The following is a 19877-nucleotide window of genomic DNA, read 5'->3' as shown; positions in this document are numbered from 1 at the left end:
AAAAAAAGCGCAAAGGGGAGTGTGTCAAAACAAAGAAGATACAAAAATAAATAAATAAACAAAAAACTAGAGAATGGTCTAATGAACCACCATGATTTCAGTACCCAGTCAACACACTTTTTTTGTTGTTGTTATTATTGAAGTTGGACTAGAGACTTCCCTGGTGGTCCAGTGGTTAAGAATCCATTTTGCAATGCAGGGGACGCTGGTTCGATCCCTGGTCAGGGAACTAAGATCCCACATGCCGTGGGGCAACTAAGCCCGTGCACTGCAACTACTGAGACCATGCGCTCTGGAGCCTGAGCCCACAACTAGAGAGAAGTGTGCGCGCTGGAGCGTTGCATCCCACGTGCCACAACAAAAGATCCCGCATGCCGCAACAAAAGATCCCACGTACCGCAGCTAAGACCCGACGCAGCCGAAAATTTTTAAAAGAACAAAAAAAATTCTTATACAGGTTTTGTATGAATGTAAGTTTTCTTTTCTCTAAGTTAAACAGCTAGGAGTAGGATTGCTGAGTCATATGGTAGGTTTATTTTAACTGTATAAGAGACTACCAAACTGTTATCCAGAGTGGCTATACCAGTGTATGAGAGTTCAGATGCCCCATATCTTCACCAGGAGTATCAGTATTTTATATTGAAAACCTTTACTCATTTTAAAGTTGGGTTATTTTCTTATCATTGAGTTTTGAGAGTTCTTTATATATTCTGAATACAAATCATTTGTTGGATACGTAATTTGCATATGTTTTCTTCCATCTGGTAGCTTGTCTTTATTTTAGCAGTGTCTTTTGCAGAACAAAAGTTTTTAATTTTGATAAAGTCCAACTTGTCAGTTTTTTTCTTTTTTGGATTGTGCTTTTGGTATCTTATTTAAGAACCCTTTGCCTAATCTCAGGTCACAAAGATTTACTGCTCCTATGTGTTCTTCTGAACATTTAAAGTTTTGCATTTTACATTTTGATCAACAATCCATTTTGAGTTCATTTTTGTGTGTAAGTATACAGTTTAGGTCAATATTCATTTTTTGCATACGGATGTCCAGTGGCTTCTATACCATTTGTTGAAAAGACTGTCCTTGCTCCGTTAAACTGCCTTTGCATCTTTGTTAAAAACCAGTTGGTATGTTTGTATGGATCTGTTTCTGGACTTTCTTTTTCTATTCATCGTGTGTTCTTCCCTTCACCAATTCTATACTATCTTGATTACTGTAACTTTATAGTAAGTCTTAAGATTGGTAATATAATTCCTACAAATTTGTTCTTCAAAATTGTTTTGGCTATTTTGCTTCTTTGCCTTTCCATATACATGTTAGAATTAGTTTGTCTGTATCTACAAAGAATCTTGCTGGGATTTTGAGTAGACCTGTACTAAATCCATAGATCAATTTGGGAAGAATTGACATCTTTGCTGTGTTGAATCTTCCAGTCTGTGAAAATGGTGTATCTCCCCATTTATTTAGGTCTTTGTTTCTTTCTTCAGTGTTTTGTAGTTTTCAGTATACAAACCCTGGCCATGTTTGGTTAATTATATACCTAAGTATTTAATTTGGGGTGACAGCAATCATAAATGATATTGTTTTTTAAGTTTTGGTTTTCAGTCATTCATTGCTAGTATATGGAAATTTCATTGATTTGACAGTGTTGACTTTATGTCCTGTGATCCTTCTAAACACATTTACTACTTCTAGTTGGGTTTTTTTTTCTTTTTGGTAGATTACTTGTATGTTGTCTGTGAAGCAGTTTTTATTTCTTCCTTGCCAATCTGTGTGCCTTTTATTTCTTTTTCTTGGCTTATTGTACTAGCTGGGACTTTCAGTATGATTTTGAATAGTAGTGGTGGTAGTGGACAACCTTGCCTTTTTTCTGATCTTAGGAAGAAGGCGTCAGTCTGTAGGTTTGTTATGGGTGCCCTTTATCAGACTGAGGAAATTTCCTTCTATTCCTAGTTTGTTAAGAGTTTTTATTATGAGTGGGTATTGAATTTTGTCAAATGCTTTTCTGCATTGGTTGAAATGATCATGTTTTTTCTTCTTTTGACTCAATATAAAGTGGATTACATTGACTGCTTTTCAAAAATTGAACCAGCAGGACTTCCCTGGTGGTCCACCGGTTAAAATTCCATGCTCCCAATGCAGGGCGGCTGGGTTTGATCCCTGGTCAAGGTACTAGATCCTGCATGCTGCAACTAAGAGCCTGCATGCTGCAACTAAAAGATCCCTCATGCCGCAACTAAAAAAAAAAAAAAAAAAGATCCCGCACGCCACAGCAAAGATCCCGTGTGTCATAACTAAGACCCAGTGCAGCCAAATAAAAAAAACAAAACAAAACTGAGCCAGCTTTGCATTCTCAGAATAAACTCCACTTGGTTGCCAGGCATTGTCCTTTTTATGTTTCACTGAATTTCATTTGCTCATATTTTACTGAGATATTTAGCATCTTTGTGAGGATATTGGTCTATAGCTTTCTTGTAATTTTTTTTTTTTTTGCGGTACGCGGACCTCTCACTGTTGTGGCCTCTCCCGTTGTGGAGCACAGGCTCCGGACGCGCAGGCTCAGCGGCCATGGCTCACGGGCCCAGCTGCTCCGTGACATGTGGGATCCTCCCGGACCGGGGCATGAACCCGTGTCCCCTGCATCGGCAGGCGGACTCTCAACCACTGCGCCACCAGGGAAGCTCGTAATTTTTTTAATATTAAAAAAATTCTTTTAATTGAAGTATAGTTGATTTACAATGTTGTGTTTATTTCTGCTGTACAGCAAAGTGATTCAGGTATATATATATATATATATATATATATATATATATACACACACATATATATACACACATATATATACACACACACATACACATTCTTTTTTTAATATTCTTTTCCATTATGGTTTATCATAGGATATTGAAAATGGTTCTCTGTGGTATACAGTAGGACCTTGTTGTTTATCCATTCTATATGTAATAGCTTACATCTGCTAACCCCAACCTCCCACTCCATCCGTCCCCCAGCCCTCTCCCTCATGACAACCACAAGTCTGTTCTCTATGTCTCTACATCATTTTCTTGTAATATTTTTGCCTGGTTTGGATATCAGGGTAACATTGGCCTCGTAAAGTAAGTTGGGAGTTGTTTCCTTCTCTTCTGTTTTCTAAAGAGATTATATAGAATTGGTAGTTTCTTCTGCAAGTGTGTTAAAATTTACCAGAGAAAATATCTGGACCTGTAGATTTCTTTAATAGTTAGGGGTTATTCAAGTTATCTAATTCATCTTGGGTGACTTGTGATAATTTGTGGTTTCCAAGGAAGTGGTCTGTTTCAACTAAGCAATTGAATTTATTGTGTTTAGAGTTGTGTGTATACTCCCATATTATCTTTTTAATGTCTGCAGGATCTGTAGTGATATCTTTTTTTTTTCATTCCTGTTATTATTATGTGTGTTTTCTCTTTTCTTTTTTGTCAGTGTTGCTAGAGATTTGTCAATTTTACTGATCTTTTCAAAGAACCAGCTTTTGGTTTCATTGATTTCCCCCCGCCCCCGTTTTCAGTGTAGTTGATTTGTGCTTTTTATTATTAACTTCATTCTGATTACATTGAGTTTATTTTGCTTTTTTTTGTTTGTTTGTTTTTTAGTTTCTTAAGGTAGAAAGTTAGATTATTGATATGAGACCTTTCTACTTGTATTAGTCAGCTCAGGCTGCCATAACAAAATACCACAGAATGGGTGGCTTAAACAACAAAAAATTATTTCTTACCGTTCTGGAGGCTGGAAAGTCCAAGATCAATATACTAGCAAGGTAGGTTTCATTCTGGGGCCTCTAGTCGTGGTTTGTGGGCAGCTGCCCTCTAGCTGTGTGCTCACATGACCTCTTCTTGTGCATGCCAGCAGAGAAAGAGCAAACTCTCTAATGTCTCTTCTATAAGGGCACTGATCCTTTTGGATCAGGGTCCCGTCTGTATGATCTTGTTTAACCCTAATTCCTTCCTTAGAGGCCTCATTCCATATATAGCTACACTGGGTTAGGGTTTCAGCATTTGAATTTTGAAGGGACACAAATATTTGGCACATTACACTACTTTTCTAATATAACAATTAGTGCTACATATATATTTCCCTCTAAGTACTTCTTAAGTTTGCATCCCACACATTTTGATATGTTTTATTTACATTTTTGTTCAGTTCAGAATATTTTCCAGTTTCTCTAGAGACTACCTCTTTGACCCATGGATTATTTAAAGTGTGTTGTCTAATTTCCAAGTGTTTGTAGATGAACGTGTCATATATTTATTATTGATTTCTAATTTCCATTATGGTCAGAGGAGATACTTTGGATTATATCAGTTTTTAAAAATTTGTTCAAGTTGTTTTATGATTCAGCATATATGGTCTCTCGGTGAATGTTTCATGAGCACTTGAAAAGAATGTGCATTAATGTTTTTAGTTGGAGTGTTCTATAAATGTCAACTAGATCCTGTTGTTTGACGTTGTTGTTCAGTTCTTCTATATCCTTGCTAATTTTTGGCCTAATGGTTTTATCTATTCCTAAAAGAGGGGTGTTGAAATATACAATTGTAATTGTGCATGTCTATTTTTCATTTCAGTTCTTAGTTTTTGTTTTGTGTATTATGAAGTTCTGTTGTTAGGTGCATAGACATTTAGAATTGCTGTCGTCTTGGTGAATTGTCCCTTTTTATCATTATATAATGCTCTTCTTTATCCCTGGTAATTTCTTTGCTCAGAAGTCTACTTTGTCTAATATTAATTTAGTCCTTCCAGCTTTTTTTTGGCTAGTGTTTGTATAGTGTATCTTTTTCAATCTTTTAAAATTTAAACTAATAGACTATTATTTAGAACAGTTTTAGGTTTACAGAAAAATTGAGCAGAGGGTACACAGAGTTCCCATATGCCACCCTTCACCAGTACACATACAGTTCCCCCTGTTACTTAACATTTTACATTACTGTGGTACATGTGTTGCAATTGATGAGCCAATATTGATGCATTATTATTAACTAAAGTCTGTAGTTTAAGTTAGGTTTCACTCTTCGTCTTGTACAGTTCTATGGGTTTTGACAAATGTATGTCATGTATCCACTATTAAAGTATCATACAGAATAGTTTATTCTGTTTGCTTTTAATTCACCTCTATCATTATATTTGAAGTGACTTTCTAAGTTATTTGGACAATCTCTCTCTTTTAATTGGCATTTTTAGACTATTTACATTTAATATAATTATTGATATTTTAGATTTAGATCTACATCTAACTTGTTTTTTCTTTGCTGTTTCTATTTTTAAACTGATGATTCCCTCTTCCTGCCTTTTGAGTCATTTGAACATTTTGTAGTATTTCATTTTACTCATTTAAATTTATCTTTAAGGTTTTGACTATCTTTTTGTATAGTTTTTTAACTGGTTGCTCTAGGGGTCTCTCTCTCTCTTTTTCTCTTTTTCTTTCTCTCAGCATATACAGACAAACACAAATATACATATGTGTATGTGTATGTGCATATACACGCACCTAACTTGTATTTACAGTCTACTTAGAGTTACTATTTTGCCAGTTCAGGTGTAATGTCAAAACCTTTACATCATATAGGTTCCTTTCCTTTTCCCCCCTTAATATTATAGTTGTCCTGTCCATTACATTTATCTATATACATTGAAAATTTCATGAGATAATCTTACAATTTTTGCTTTCAAACATCAAAACATATTTTAAAGAACTCAATAGGAGAAGAATGTTATATGTAACCAGATATTTAGCATTTTTGTTTTTCTTCCCTCATTCCTGGTATTCCAGGTTTTGTTGTATTGTTTCCCACCTTTTTGAACAACTTTCTTTGGTCATTCTTTTAGAATAGGTCTGCTGACAATGAGTTCTTTTAGTTTTTCTCCATCTGAGGATGTCTTTATGTCATCTTTATTCCTAAAGGTTATTTTCTCTGCACACAGAATTCTGTGTTTATGGATCTTTCCTTTAAGCACTTTAAACATGTTATTCTGATTCCTTCTAGTCTTCATAGTTTTCTGATGAGCAATATGAAGTGATTCAAATCACTGTTCCCTTAATAAGTCCAGCATCATTTTTGACTTGTTACTTTTAAGATTTGTTCTTTGTGTTTAGTTTTTACCTGTTACATTGTAACGAATCTAGGAGTGGATTTTGTTGTGTTTATCCTGTTTGGGAATTTCTGAGCTTCTTAACTCTAGGTTTATGTCTTTTGTCAAGTTTGTGAAGCTTTCAGCCATTATTTCTTAACATGTTGCACCACACTCTTTCTCCTCTCCTTCTGGGATACTGATGGCCCAAATATTAGACTTTCTGATATTTTTTACAGGCCCTTGATAATCTGTTCTCCCCCTCCCCATCTTTTTTCTTTTTATTGTTCAGATTTTTTTTTTTTTTTTTTTTTTTTGCGGTACGCGGGCCTCTCACTGTTGTGGCCTCTCCCGTTGTGGAGCACAGGCTCCGGACGCACAGGCTCAGCGTCCATGGCTCACGGGCCTAGCCGCTCCGCAGCATGTGGGATCTTCCCGGACCGGGACATGAACCTGTGTCCCCTGCATCGGCAGGCGGACTCTCAACCACTGCACCACCAGGGAAGCCCTATTGTTCGGATTTGATATTGATTCATATTTGATGCTTCTACTGAAATTTGATTTGTCTTCAATTTGAACTTGATCAGTCTTCAAATTCACTGACTCTTCTCTCATTTCTGTTCTGCTGTTGGACCCATCAAGTGAGTGTTATGTTTTTGTTGCTGTATTTTTTAGTTCTAAAATTTCCATTTGGTTCCTTTTTACAGCCTCTCTTTCTTGAGACATTCTGTCTTTCTGTTAGTTTCAGGAGTGTTTTCCCTACATTTTGGGAGCATATTTTATAATAGCTTTTTTAATAGCTGTCAGATAATTTCTACATATGTGTCACCTCCATGTTGTATCTGTTCATCTCTCTTCCTGCAGATTGAGATTATCTTGGTATTTTGGATGCTAAGTAATTTTGGATTATATCCTGAAATTTTTGAATATTATTAGGGTCTGGGTCTTGTTAAATGCCATGGTGAATGTTGACTTTTATTTTAGCAGACACTTGACATGGTTGGGTTCAGCTTGCAAATTCTGTCCAGCCTTCAGTGGATGGTGATTCCAAAGTTATTTCAGTTTTCTTAGCTTTTACAGTGCTATTTAGATCTGCTTTGCATGTGCACTACCCATTAACTCATATGGGACTTGGCTGGTGGCTATTCTCATAGTTCAAAGTGACCTACTATTAGGAGATACATGGTGAATTGTTTTAGGTATGAGAGGTCATTATGAGAACATCTCAAATAGTTCTGAAAAAAATGTATACATACATGCCTGCATGTGTGTACTAAATCTGTATGTGAATCTGGGTGACTGTTGTACTAGTTTTGCAAATTCTCTGTATATTAAAACTTTCTCAAACAAAAATTTGGAGGCCAAATATATATATATAGGTCAGAAACATGCCATTCTTCTGCTTAAAAACTCCCGGTGGTCTCTCATCTCACTAAGTAAAAGCCAGATTCCTTTTAGTGGTCGTTTGGCCCTTCAGGATCAGCTTTCATACCCCCTATTGGCTTTTCGTCTCATTCAGAGTAAAAGCCAGAATTCCTTTTTCTTTCATTCTTCTATATGACCCTTAATTTATTTATCTTATATTCCTAGAACTTATTGTAGTGTTTGGCCAATAGTAAGAACACAAGCACACAACAAACGTGTTTGAATGAATGACTGGTTGTCTTTGTGACGGGTTTTATTATTTTCCTCAGGATGTCTGAACCCCACCTGTATGTTATTTTGTGTTATTGCAGGCCTTGTACCACCTGTAATGTCTATTACTTGCTGTAGCAATAGAGATCATTACTGCCTCTCCTTAGGCTCTTAAAAATTAGGACCTGAAAGTCATTTTTAAGTCCCAGAGCCATGCATACTTTGAAGAACTATTACTCTCCTTTCCTGGTGTCCTTTGTACCACTTTCTTCATTTTAATCTGTTTATCCTCATCCCCATCCATATGCTCTATTCTCATTCTTTTTCATCAGTTCTATCAGTAAGGTACCTTCATGGTTTCCTCATTATCCTGTTTTATAACTAAAGTGTTTTCCCCATCATTCTGGGGGCAGATATGGGAGGAGGAACAGATAGCTACTGGTATCCTGTGTTCAAAATGAAAAATGATTCTATTAAATATAGCTTGCTGGAAAGAATTCTCTGTAACTAGATTTGCCCTTAGTTTCTAAAGTTCAGCCCAGTAGCTTTTAGGCAAAGACCATTTCTCTGGCCTCAATTATTTTGCAGGAGAGAAAAAGGCAAAAGTAAATTTAAACGTGAACTTTTAATTCAATACACATCCACGTTATTCTTCTCTAATAAGACTCTATTTTGGCATCTCAACATATATAGCAGAAAAGAGCTGGTGCTGTGTCTTTAAAAACTATCCAAAGCAGTGTGGAGGCAGGCTTGTCACTGAAGTGCTTGAATGAGAGCGAGAAGAGGAGGTGGAAGGGGGTGCTCTTGTAGCGTGTGTGTGTTCCCGCACACGCGCATTCACACATGTGAGTGTGACTGTTGGCAGAGCTCTAGGTGGCATCCTTCTGAACAGCTGGACCATGGTCTGCTTCAGAGCTGCTTGTCAGAGCAGTTAGCTTGCTAGAGACGCAGCAGCAAGGATCAGTAGCGTTTCATTCAAGGGTGATGGGGGAGGGAGGGGACTGTGGGCGGGGGAAGAGGCACAGGTTTCCCAGAAGGAATTTCTTCCGGCAAAATTCCTGCAGAACAGATTCTTACAATGAAGTCTCCATTAATAATGTGAGCTCGCTGTTGGTTTAAGTGCAGATCCATCTGGGGTGAGTTTTGGATAATTTTCTCTCTTTATATAAAAGTCCTTGAACTCCACAGACTGGGTAGGGAAGAAGCTAGAAAGATAGATATCTTTTGTATCTTGGCCAATTTAACTGTATAGTACACATTTGGGAAATTAGATAATTTTCAGGTGTTAAGCTTGTGAGGATTTTGTGGGCATTTTTGTTTTTTATCTTTAAAATATTTTTAAAATTAGGTGTGCTAGAACTTTTACTCTAGTCAGATTCTACCTCTTCTATGGCTATTTCAAGTGATGCTTCATTCAGATTTAGCTTATAAGAATAGTGGTGATTTCTGTTCTTTTTGGTGATGCTGTTGACACACATTGCAGGAAGCAGGGAATCCCCTATAAATATCCTTCACTGTGTCATTCCACACCCGGTTGGTGAATATGTCTCTCTGTCCTATGTCTTTACGTAACTGTCCCCTAGTCTTTAAATGTGTTAAGAAGAAACATGTCACCTTTGCTGTGTCTAGGAAGCTTTTTTGATTATGAACATCTTAGGAGGAATTTATTCAGCCTTTTTACTGAAACATGCCTTTTGACGTTGAGGTTGTCATAAGAATTTCCTGTGGGTTTACTGCTTATTTTGAATTACTTGTTTGTTTCTTATAATTGGTTTGTTTTTGTTTGCTGGCCTTGGTTTCTAAAGAGTGCAGAGATGGGATTCCCTCTGCCTCCAGTGACGTAGTGATTTTGTTTGCAGTCTTTTTCTTCTGAGAGGGAGGGAACAGAGAGAAGGAAGAAGAAAAATCCATCCAAAGTGGTGCATTCTCCCATCTATGCCTAACTGGGTACTGTTGAACAGAGCTGAAGCCAGAGTGGGATGTTGTTAATGATAGGGATGCTCTTTTGTTTGTTTCCTTTTTGAATAGGCTGAGGCCAAAGTCAGGATTGCTGAAACAGAGTGCCTGAATTAACCCTGTATATCCTGCTGCTAATGAATTTTACTTAATTGCTTTTTGTAAATATGGAATGAAAAAGAGCTCTTAGCAGGTTTCTGGAACCTAGCAAACACGAGTAATTCTAGGTTGGGTTTTGGAATTTGGAATTTTTCTACCTTATTTGCACTGGTCCTGAGCAGGCAGTTTGTACGCTCTTTCTCAGACCTCAAAAATAGGTAGCTATATAAAATTCCTTGCCAATGTAGTTAGAGTGAAACCCTCATTTTTGAATGTATGAAGCTAAAGTAAAGCTTAGGAAGAAATTGTTATATTCTTAGGTGTGGACTTAACTTACCTTTTTTGGATTAAGAGTTTGGGCTTCCAGTTCCTTTTTATGCAACTCCATATTAAGAATCTGATCTCTGGAGGACTGCCTGCAGAGGCCAGTGTGAAAAATTCAGTAGACGAGAGCCTAGGAATATTTTAGGTTTGCCTGTGGATGTGTTTGGATAACATATGTTGAAAAGTGCCTTTAAGAACTTGCTGGTTTATTTTCTGTCCTGATACTCTTTTCTGTTCTGTGCTCTCATTTATTCTAAGTTCTCTGTGTTAAGTGAAAAGAGTAATGTCTGTTTTTTAGCTTACATTATGCAGTCCTATTGTTATGGTAGTTCAATTAATATTTATTACAGCCATAAATATTTCCAACTAACAAAATTCTAGTTTTATCTGGGGAGAAGGAGGGGGAAGAAAAAGAAAGACAATCTTAGGGTAAACCAAGAGCATTCTGGAAGAATAACCTATTTAGAAGGTTGCCAGAAACCAGGGCTATAAAGGTTAATAGAAATTCTACTGCATCCTTGCATCTCAATATTGCAGCAAATATGTGGATAATTTCTTGCTAGCTTTTCAGGAAACCCCTGTCGTGGACAACCCTCATTAATTGTTGCTGGGAAACTGCTCTGACGTCACTGGGAGCAGTTCCCCATCTGCAACGAGGACAGGAATAGCCTTTGAGGGGGAAGAAAACTGCTGTGAAGTTAAAAGATGATGGTTTTGTTAACTTGGTTTTCCTTCCATTTGGGAGTGGGTGGGATAGACCTAAAGACTTCTTAAATGTTTCAGTCATTAGCAATGGAAAAATTATTAAGAGGTCTTTTTGTTTCAGCTGAAAGTACGTTTTTTAATCTTCATTTTCTAACCATCAAGGTTTTAGAAAAGGTCAAGGAAAGAAAAGCTGTTGAAAGATGTTGGAGAAGTAAGATTTGTTTCTTTTTATCCTTCCTTTTTTTTCACTTTTTTTTTTAAAGGAAAAAGAAAAGATCAAGGACTGCTTTTGCAGAAGATGTTTAGCATCACCTTGTTTGGGATAATTAAAAATGTGATAATGTTGGAAGAACTTTCTGGCAAAATTGATGGGGACTATTTCTGTGCCTAAAAGTTACCATAAGTACTTTTCTCCAAAGTGCTCCTCTCCTAGCCCACCTACTCTCACTGATTTATAGCCTGTTTAGGAGCTTCTTTTTTGGAAAAGCACACATAGTAGCTAATAAATGTTTGGACTCTGGATTTAGGCTCCCTGAGTTCAAATCCTAGCTATGCCAATTGCTGGTTCTGTGACCTTGGACAAATTACTTAACCTCTCCATTTCTTCATATGTAAAATGTATGAAATGAAGATAATAATAGTATCCACTTCCTAGGATTGTTTTGAGGATTAAAAGAGTTAATACATGTAAAGCCTTTAAGATAGTTCCTGGTTATCTTAAAGGCTTACTTAGCATTAGCTATTGTTAATATTTAGAAATTAAACAGGAGTATACGATTTGTATCTTCAGATCACCTGTAATTTTTGAGAAAGCCAGAAGAGATTTTCAAGCCGTGTAGGATGTTGCATGTTTAAAATGAATATAAGTATAATCTAAATATTTAAGATTAAAATTGACACTTTTTTTTTTTATAAATTTATTTATTTAGTTTTGGCTGTGTTGGGTCTTCGTTTCTGTGCGAGGGCTTTCTCTAGTTGCGGCGAGCGGGGGCACTCTTCATTGCGGTGCGCAGGCCTCTCACTGTCGCGGCCTCTCGTTGCGGAGCACAGGCTCCGGACACGCAGGCTCAGTAGCTGTGGCTCACGGGCCTAGTTGCTCTGCGGCATGTGGGATCCTCCCAGACCAGGGCTCGAATCCGTGTCTCCTACATTGGCAGGCAGATTCTCAACCACTGTGCCACCAGGGAAGCCCCAAAGTTGATCCTCTTAGGAAGTATCTTTTCTAATTTGATGCTCATAGGCCAAATTGTAAACACCTTCCCTCAGATTAACAGCTCTGTTTTTCTTTCTTTGGCCATCATTGATCTTTTGACTTCTGTAGATGATGACTTTTTTTTATTGTTTGTGTGTTGTTTTTTACTTTCTTCCATTGGTTCTGATCTACTTTAAAATCTTAGGACACTTGGGCTTCCCTGGTGGCACAGTGGTTGAGAGTCTGCCTGCTGATGCAGGGGACACGGGTTCCTGCCCCGGTCCGGGAAGATCCCACATCCCGCGGAGCGGCTAGGCCCATGAGCCATGGCCTCTGAGCCTGCGCATCCAGAGCCTGTGCTCCTCAACGGGAGAGGCCACAGCAGTGAGAGGCCTGCATACCGCAAAAAAAAAAAAAAAAAAAAAATCTTAGGACACTTGCCTTTGGTGTCTGCCTCTGAAACTTTGTGTTCTGCTTTTCTCTATGTACGTTGATGTGGTGGTGTTCTTTCTCCATATATTTATGAGAGTATAAGATTTATATGAAGTCCTATATATCAAGACTCCTTAAATCAACTTGCTTAAAAGATCTAGGCTCTTTAATTTTTGTCAGTTTGATTACTATGTGTCTTGGTGTGTCCCTCCTTGGGTTAATCCTGTATGGGACTCTCTGCACTTCCTGGACTTAGGTGACTGTTTCCTTTCCCATGTTAAAAAAATCTAGGATCTTAAATGGACCAAATATCAAATCACAAATATTTAAATATCCAGTATCTCCATGCCCTTTTACCTTCTTTTAATTTCATATTAAAGACGTAGAGTGTTACTCTTGTGTGGTTTTTGAGGCTTCGCCTTTTGGATTGCTGTCTAAACTATGAAGGTACACTGACAAGAGCTAGTAATGTGTGTAACATTTATAGTGAAGAAAATACCTTTCTGTGTAAAGTTTTATTCTTTCCTCCCTATTAATTTTCTTAAGCCAGTGAGTTTTAAGGAATACTGGTTACATATCTTTTCCAGTGGAATATATGGGGAAAGAGAGTTAATATTATTAAAAAGGAGAGCATAAATTGAAGAAAAATAAAAAGTAAGAAGCACTATGCAGGTGAATGTCCTTAAAGTCTAGGTAGGCACTGCCAAGGGATGTGCTAAGTGGACATTATGTGTTGCTGGGGGAACGTTGAGAAACACTATGATTAGATAATGCGACTGGCCTTGCTTCTGGAGTGAACTAAGGGGGAAATTTTTTATCTCCAAAACTCTTGAACATATTTATCCTAGGAAGTTGATGAGAAATGTGAATAAAGGTTTAGGTACAAAGATACTCATTACAGCATTATTTTATTATAAAAATGAACAGCTTCCTGAATATCCAGTAAGAGGGAAATGGTTAAATAAATTGTGGTACATATATGTAGTAGAATATTAGATAGTTATTAAAATGACTTTGGTAGAAGTAATTAATGGGGGAAATGGTCACAGTTCTAGTAGTAGAAAAAAGCATGGTATAAAAATGTTCTGTATAATGTGAATTACATAAAAATTATTAGGTATGGAAACATCCAAATGGATACAATTTCCATTCGAATATGGAAGCAAAACTTAGAAAAACATATCTCAGAACATTGGTGTTATTAATAGCAGTTATCTCTGAGTTACAGAGTATGGGTAATTTTTCTTTTCTACTTCTACTTGTGTGTGTTTTCTGTAAGTATAAAGAAGCCTATAGTACTTCTCTAATCATAAAAGCCTTTCTGTTAGTATCTGAAAGTAAAATTTCAAAATGTGTTAAAGTGAAAACGAATGTGATGACATATAAGTTCCTAAGCATAGTGTTTGGATCACAGTAAATGCTTAATAAATGATAGCTCCTGCGTACTGAGGAAGATCGCCTCCTATGATCAGAGCCCTTTCATATTGGGAGGCAACATCACTGAGATAGTATCCTATTCATGCAGCTTTCTGTCTTTCTGAGGTCGATAAATATGTTGTTCTTCTATATGTACTGGCCCAGGATATTAAAAAAAAAAATAGTTGTAGGACCAGAGTGAAATGTTTTGGTGTTCTCTTATGAAGGTATAAAGGAAACTGATGTAGAGGGGGCCTAGTAGTGATTTTCTGCAGTGACTTAAAAAAAATTTTTTAGCTTTGATATAATTTATTTTTTTAATTAATTAATTTATTTTTGGCTACATTGGGTCTTCGTTGCTGTACACAGGCTTTCTCTAGTTGTGGCGAGCAGGGGCTACTCTTCGTTGTGGTGCGCAGGCTTCTCATTGTGGTAGCTTCTCTTGTTGCAGAGCACAGGCTCTAGGCATGGGGGCTTCAGTAGTTGTGGCTCACAGGCTCTAGAGTGGAGACTCAGTTGTTTTGGCGCATGGGCTTAGTTGCTCCATGGCATGTGGGATCTTCCCGGACCACGGGTCGAAGCCCTGTCACCTGTATTGGCAGGTGGATTCTTAACCACTGCACCACCAGGGAAGTTCCTAGCTTTGATATAATTTATGACTCCCACTGTAAGTTGCTTTTATCCCCCTTTCTGGGTTGCCTCCTTAAGAATTCTTGGGAAATTTGAAACAGTATAACAGAAAAGATTTTCTTTGTTCTAGGAATTTCTGTTCCTTCTCAAGTTAGTCTAACTATATGGGCCCCTTGGAACTCAGTGCTGATAAAAAAGAAAGGTAGATTTCCATCTACTTTGGACTTGCTTGGGAACTGAGTTGTGCATGTAAGAAACTATCAATACTTTCAACACGCGAAAAACATACTGGAAATACACGTCAGTGGCTATTTTTACTGAGCAGCAGTGTCAGATATTATTTTTTTAACTTTTTATTTTATATTGGAGTATAGCCGATTTACAATGTTGTGATAGTTTCAGGTGCACAGCAAAGGAACTCAGCCATACGTATACATGTATCCATTCTCCCCCAAACTCCCCTCCCATCCAGGCTGCCACATAACATTGAGCAGAGTTCCCTGTGCTGTACAGTAGGTCCTTGTTGGTTATCCATTTTAAGTATAGCAGTGTGTACATGTCGATCCCAAACTCCCTAACTATCCCTTCCTCCCAGCCTTCCCCCCATGTCAAATGTTTTTAATATTTGACAGTTTATTCTTCCTAATCACTATAGTTCTTAATATGTGACTTGTACAGTAAATACATGTTTAGTAAGTAGGCATAGACAAAAAAGACTATACTCTTAACACCATGACTTTTGTGCCTGAGACCATTTTCTCTTCCAGAATGCAAAATAATGTGAATGTACTTAATACTATGGAAATTCACACTTAAAAATTATTGAAATGATAATTTTTATGTTATATGTATTTTACCACTGTTAAAACAAAAAACACAACAGTGTGAGCCAGATGAAAACGTGCAGTTTCCAAGCTAATTATGACCCTGACACCTCAGATTCTGTCTACTTCTCAGCATTCACTTACTACCATATACCAGGAGATGGGGACCAAAGTTACTTGTTACAGCCAGAGATATATCAGTTACTGGCAAAAAGCATGCAAGGAAAGGGGAGTACCTTGTAATACATCAGGTGGATTTTAGAATGTTAATGAGCACCACTGAGGAGAAGGATGGACTTTTTGGTGTAGTCTCCTCATCTAGTTTATAATTATCTTGAATCCTCTTCGCTTCAAGAAGATCTGTAGCTGAGGGAGAAGGAATTGGGAATTGAATGTGAAGAGCAAAGGTATTACAGTAGCTCTTCCCTGTCCACGGGGGATATGTTCCAAGACCCCCAGTGGATGCCTGAAACCTGGATAGTACCAAGCCCTGTATATACTATACTTTTTCCTATGCATACATACCTATGACAAAGTTTAATTTATAAATTAGGCACAGTAAGAGATTAACAACAACAATAATAAATAGAACAATTATAACAATATATTAATGAAAGTTTTGTGAATATGGTCTCTCTCTCAGAATATCTTATTGTACGAATTTAATACCTTTTCCATCTTAACTAAGCACTAGTGGCCATAAGTTTTACAGTTTGAGGTGTGACTGCAAAATTAGCACAGATTTTTTTCTTTTTCACAATTTCACAGAAGATTCATTCTTAGCAGCCTCAGCATATGATTTTTTTTCTTTCCTTATTAAGTTGAGAACTTTCACCTTTTCACGTAAAGGAAGCACTTTACGGCTTCTCTTTAGCGTATCCAAATTGCCAGCATCACTACTTGTGCTTTGGGGCCATTATTAAGTAAAATAAGGCTTACTTGAACACTAGCACTTTTGATACCATGACAGTTGATCTGATAACTGAGAAGGCTACTAATTAACTGACAGGTGGGATACGGAGGGATACGGAGGGACAAAGGAATGATACCTGTCTTGGGCGGGACTGAGTGGGATGGCACAAGATTTCGTCATGCTATTCAGAACAGCGCTTATGAATTATTTCTGGAATTTTCCATTCAGTATTTTTGGACTTCAGTTGACTGTGGGTAACTGAAACCAAGGAAAGCAAAGCTGCAGAATTGGGGTGGGGGGGCACTACCGTATTTCCTCATGTAGACATAGCAATTTTTTCTCTAAGCACAGTGGAGCATGATGGGGGAGGGGGGTATAGAAAAGAGGACTGATATCATAGAATTACAGGAACTGTATGAGCTGATTGTGATTTGAGAATATGGAAAATAAGAGCCTGAAATCTGTGAGTTTTGATGATGATTTTAACATTTCAAAGAAAGTTATGGGAAACTTACAAAGGTTAGCAGTCTTAAAACGTTTAGCTTTTTCCATATACTGTAGCATGGGAAGCTTCAATATTGGGATTTCAGCAGGGCAGCACTTTACTTATACTAATCCCACAATTTATCCTAGTGATGGTTTTTCATGGTGCAAGGATTCCTGAATTTCTCCTTTGAAATTAAACAAGGGAAGATTTCTGGAGTTTGGAGGATCCCTTGTTATTTGCATAGATTCATTGTCATTGCTATTCACTCTTTCCCCCTACTACTCATTTTTAGTATATCAGAATGGCAGCTTTGCTTACTTGTCTGTACAGACTATTCTTTGATAATATTTGCAGCAGTTTCTGTGGAAAGTGTTTTATTAAAAAAAAAAAAAAAGAGGAGGAGGCAAGGGGAATATCATCTTGTAGCTCTTAGTGATAGAGCCTGTTGCCATGGAGTCCTGGATCAGATTGGCTGACCTGGGGGCCAATGAGCAGTTAGAACATAAACACATCATCATTTAACCTTGCAGAATTCATTTACTCAGTGATATATGACATTAATACCATAACTGTATATAAAGCTGTGAAATAAAATGTTTCAAGAATGGTATAAGGTGGTTTTCTCTTACTTTTCAAATTTTGCTGCTTAATATAAACAATGTAATAATACATATCTTCTTACTTTGATTTGATTTGATTGAGAAAAGATATGGTGGGAAATACCTATCACCTGTCTGTGAATTGAGTTGCTGCTGCAGTCAGTTGGGCTTATGCCAAGTCTAAGTCAAACCCTGGCCTCTAGACCAGAGGAGATTTGTCTTGATATCTGAAGCTGCTTTGCTTATTTTGGTAGCTTTAGAGCTGAGTCAGAAATTGGCAGCTTTTTTCTTACTTGTTTTTCCTTTTTTCTCTTCCACTCTGATATGGTAGTCCCTGTAAATGTTATATTTGCACACTATTGGGTCTGGAGTTAGAGGATCAGCTGGGATTAGCTTCTGTATTCTCCATCTTCACTTCTCTAGCTTGTTCATATTTATTGACATACATCTGGGAGGTTTCACTTAACTCAGTGTTAGTTCCTTGTCATAGCAGATCATGGCATGTATCTGCTCCTGTACCTTATTGCTTTAGAGACTGAGAGTGATTCATTCATACAAAGAAAATACCCCTTCTAGATCTTGTAAATGAAAGAAGTCAAGGGTATTGTTTTTCTTCTTACATTTTATGTCAGGGATACTTGAGAAATTATGGTGTGTCTTGTTCTCCTCTCCTCCAGTGTTTCCATGCTTGGCTATTTACAGATTTGAAGGATTGAAAGAGGCTTCAAGAGATCCATGAGTTTGTTCCCCTCTTTTGAACTATTCAAGTCTCTATTAGTGAGATGTGAACTTCTCATTATACCATCACTTTCTGTCTCAGAGGAATAAAACCAAACTTCAGATTTACCTGTTAAGCAAAGAGGAGCAAAAAGTCTGTTTGGTGTCTGGCTAACTTTTTGTGGGGAGGCCTTAGAAAAGTAGCATAGGAAGTGTTTGGGGTTTTGTAATTTTAGTTATTTGACCAGAAAAAGGCTTCCTGAGATGGCATCTGAGTAAAGATCTGAAAAGACTGAGTAAGCAAGCCATGCTGTTATCTGGGAGAAGACCATTCCAGGCAGAAGGAAGGAACAGTAAAAGCAATCACTATAAAGTGGGTTTAGGGCACAAGGAGGAGCCAATGTGATTGAAACTGCATATATTGGAGAAATAGTAAGAGATGGGATCAGAGGGCAAATTAGTGGTCAGATTATTTAAGGTCTTATAGGTTATTTTAAGAACTCAGGTTTTGCTCTGAGTGAGATGGGGATCCATTGGAGAGTTTTGAGCAAAGCTATAACATGATCTGAAACTGTTTTTACACAATTACTCTGGTTGCTATGTTTAGAAAATACTGTAGGGGAGCAAGATTGGAATCAGGAGACCAGTTAGAAGGCTATCAGCCAAGAGAGATGGTGGCTTGGACCAGGGTGGTAGCAGTGGAAATGTAGGAAGTCACCAGATTTTGGTTATATTTTGAAGTTAGAGTCAACACGATTTGCTCCTTGATCATTTTGGTCTTCAGTTTACTCTTCTATGAAGAGAATGGTGATACCTACTTGTAAAATGTCTAGCCCTATACACACAATAGAGTGATCAATGATAAACTTTCTAGAAGTGAGGCCTCTTTAGGATCTGAGCCATCAAATGTTGTGTGTTCTTTAAACATCATGAGTAACATGTCTGAAGGAACCAGCTACTCTTCATTGATTCATCTCTTGCCTTAGGTGTATGCTTACAGCTGTATCAAACATTGGAGCTCTTCCTTTTGAAAGAAGCATTTACCTAAATCGACTTTTTAAAAACAATTCTTAAAATACCAGAGTATCAAGAAAAGTAGGAAACCAAGTACAGTAAGTGGTAAATAGGCAGTAAAAGACTGCAAGCAAGAAAAAAGATAAGAATTCTAATTCTCATTAAAATAGGCAAGGATCTCACCTATGCAGAATAATGTGGGTTCAATACTGATTGGGAAATGGGTGTATACAAGGTGCCAATTCCAAGTGGAAATATGTGTGCTCGTAAGAGAAAAACAGTACCACTGAACAGCCAGGAAGAGGGGTCTCTCAAATATCTTTCTTTACCTTCTTACTGTAAAATAGGATTAGGAGGAACTAACATTTACTTGAGCATACTGTGTGTAGGCACATTACATTTGCTATGTGATTTTCCAATGACTCTATGAGATATATATCATGTCTAATCTTACAGATAAGGAGGCTGAGGCTTACTTACATGGTTAATAAGTTGTAGAAACATTAGTCTTATAGCCAAATTATGTCAAACTACAAAGTCCATAAACTTATCCACTATAACATGCTTACTGCCCTTTATACTCTAGAGATTGAATGTTCTTTATTTTGATGGGTGCCGCCCCTAACTCACCCTTTAATCATGCTCAGCCTTTTCCTTGTAGCAGAGGTAGTATTGGAGCACGAGGGTGATGCTTTTATATCCTCTGTAAAAGTACCAAATTTTCCTTATTTTACCTCTTGCCTCCCAAGTACATATAAGCTCCAGGTTGTTGCTACAGGATTCCTTGCTTATAGGAATTGACTAATTGTGTACTGTTATTTTCATCATTATTATT

At 37.3% G+C, this 19877-nt stretch overlaps 1 protein-coding gene across 21 annotated transcripts in view; it reads left to right on the top strand.

The window, feature by feature from the left end:
- R3HDM2 (R3H domain containing 2) overlaps nt 1–19877 on the top strand; it is a 148338-nt gene that overhangs the window by 70981 nt on the left and 57480 nt on the right. The window lies entirely within an intron of this gene.

Source organism: Grampus griseus, assembly GCF_964374135.1.
Source record: "Grampus griseus genome assembly, chromosome: 11".
Classification (NCBI taxonomy): Eukaryota; Metazoa; Chordata; class Mammalia; order Artiodactyla; family Delphinidae; genus Grampus; species Grampus griseus.
The sequence above is the reverse complement of the archived record's forward strand: the minus strand, read 5'-3'. Positions and strand labels throughout refer to the sequence as shown.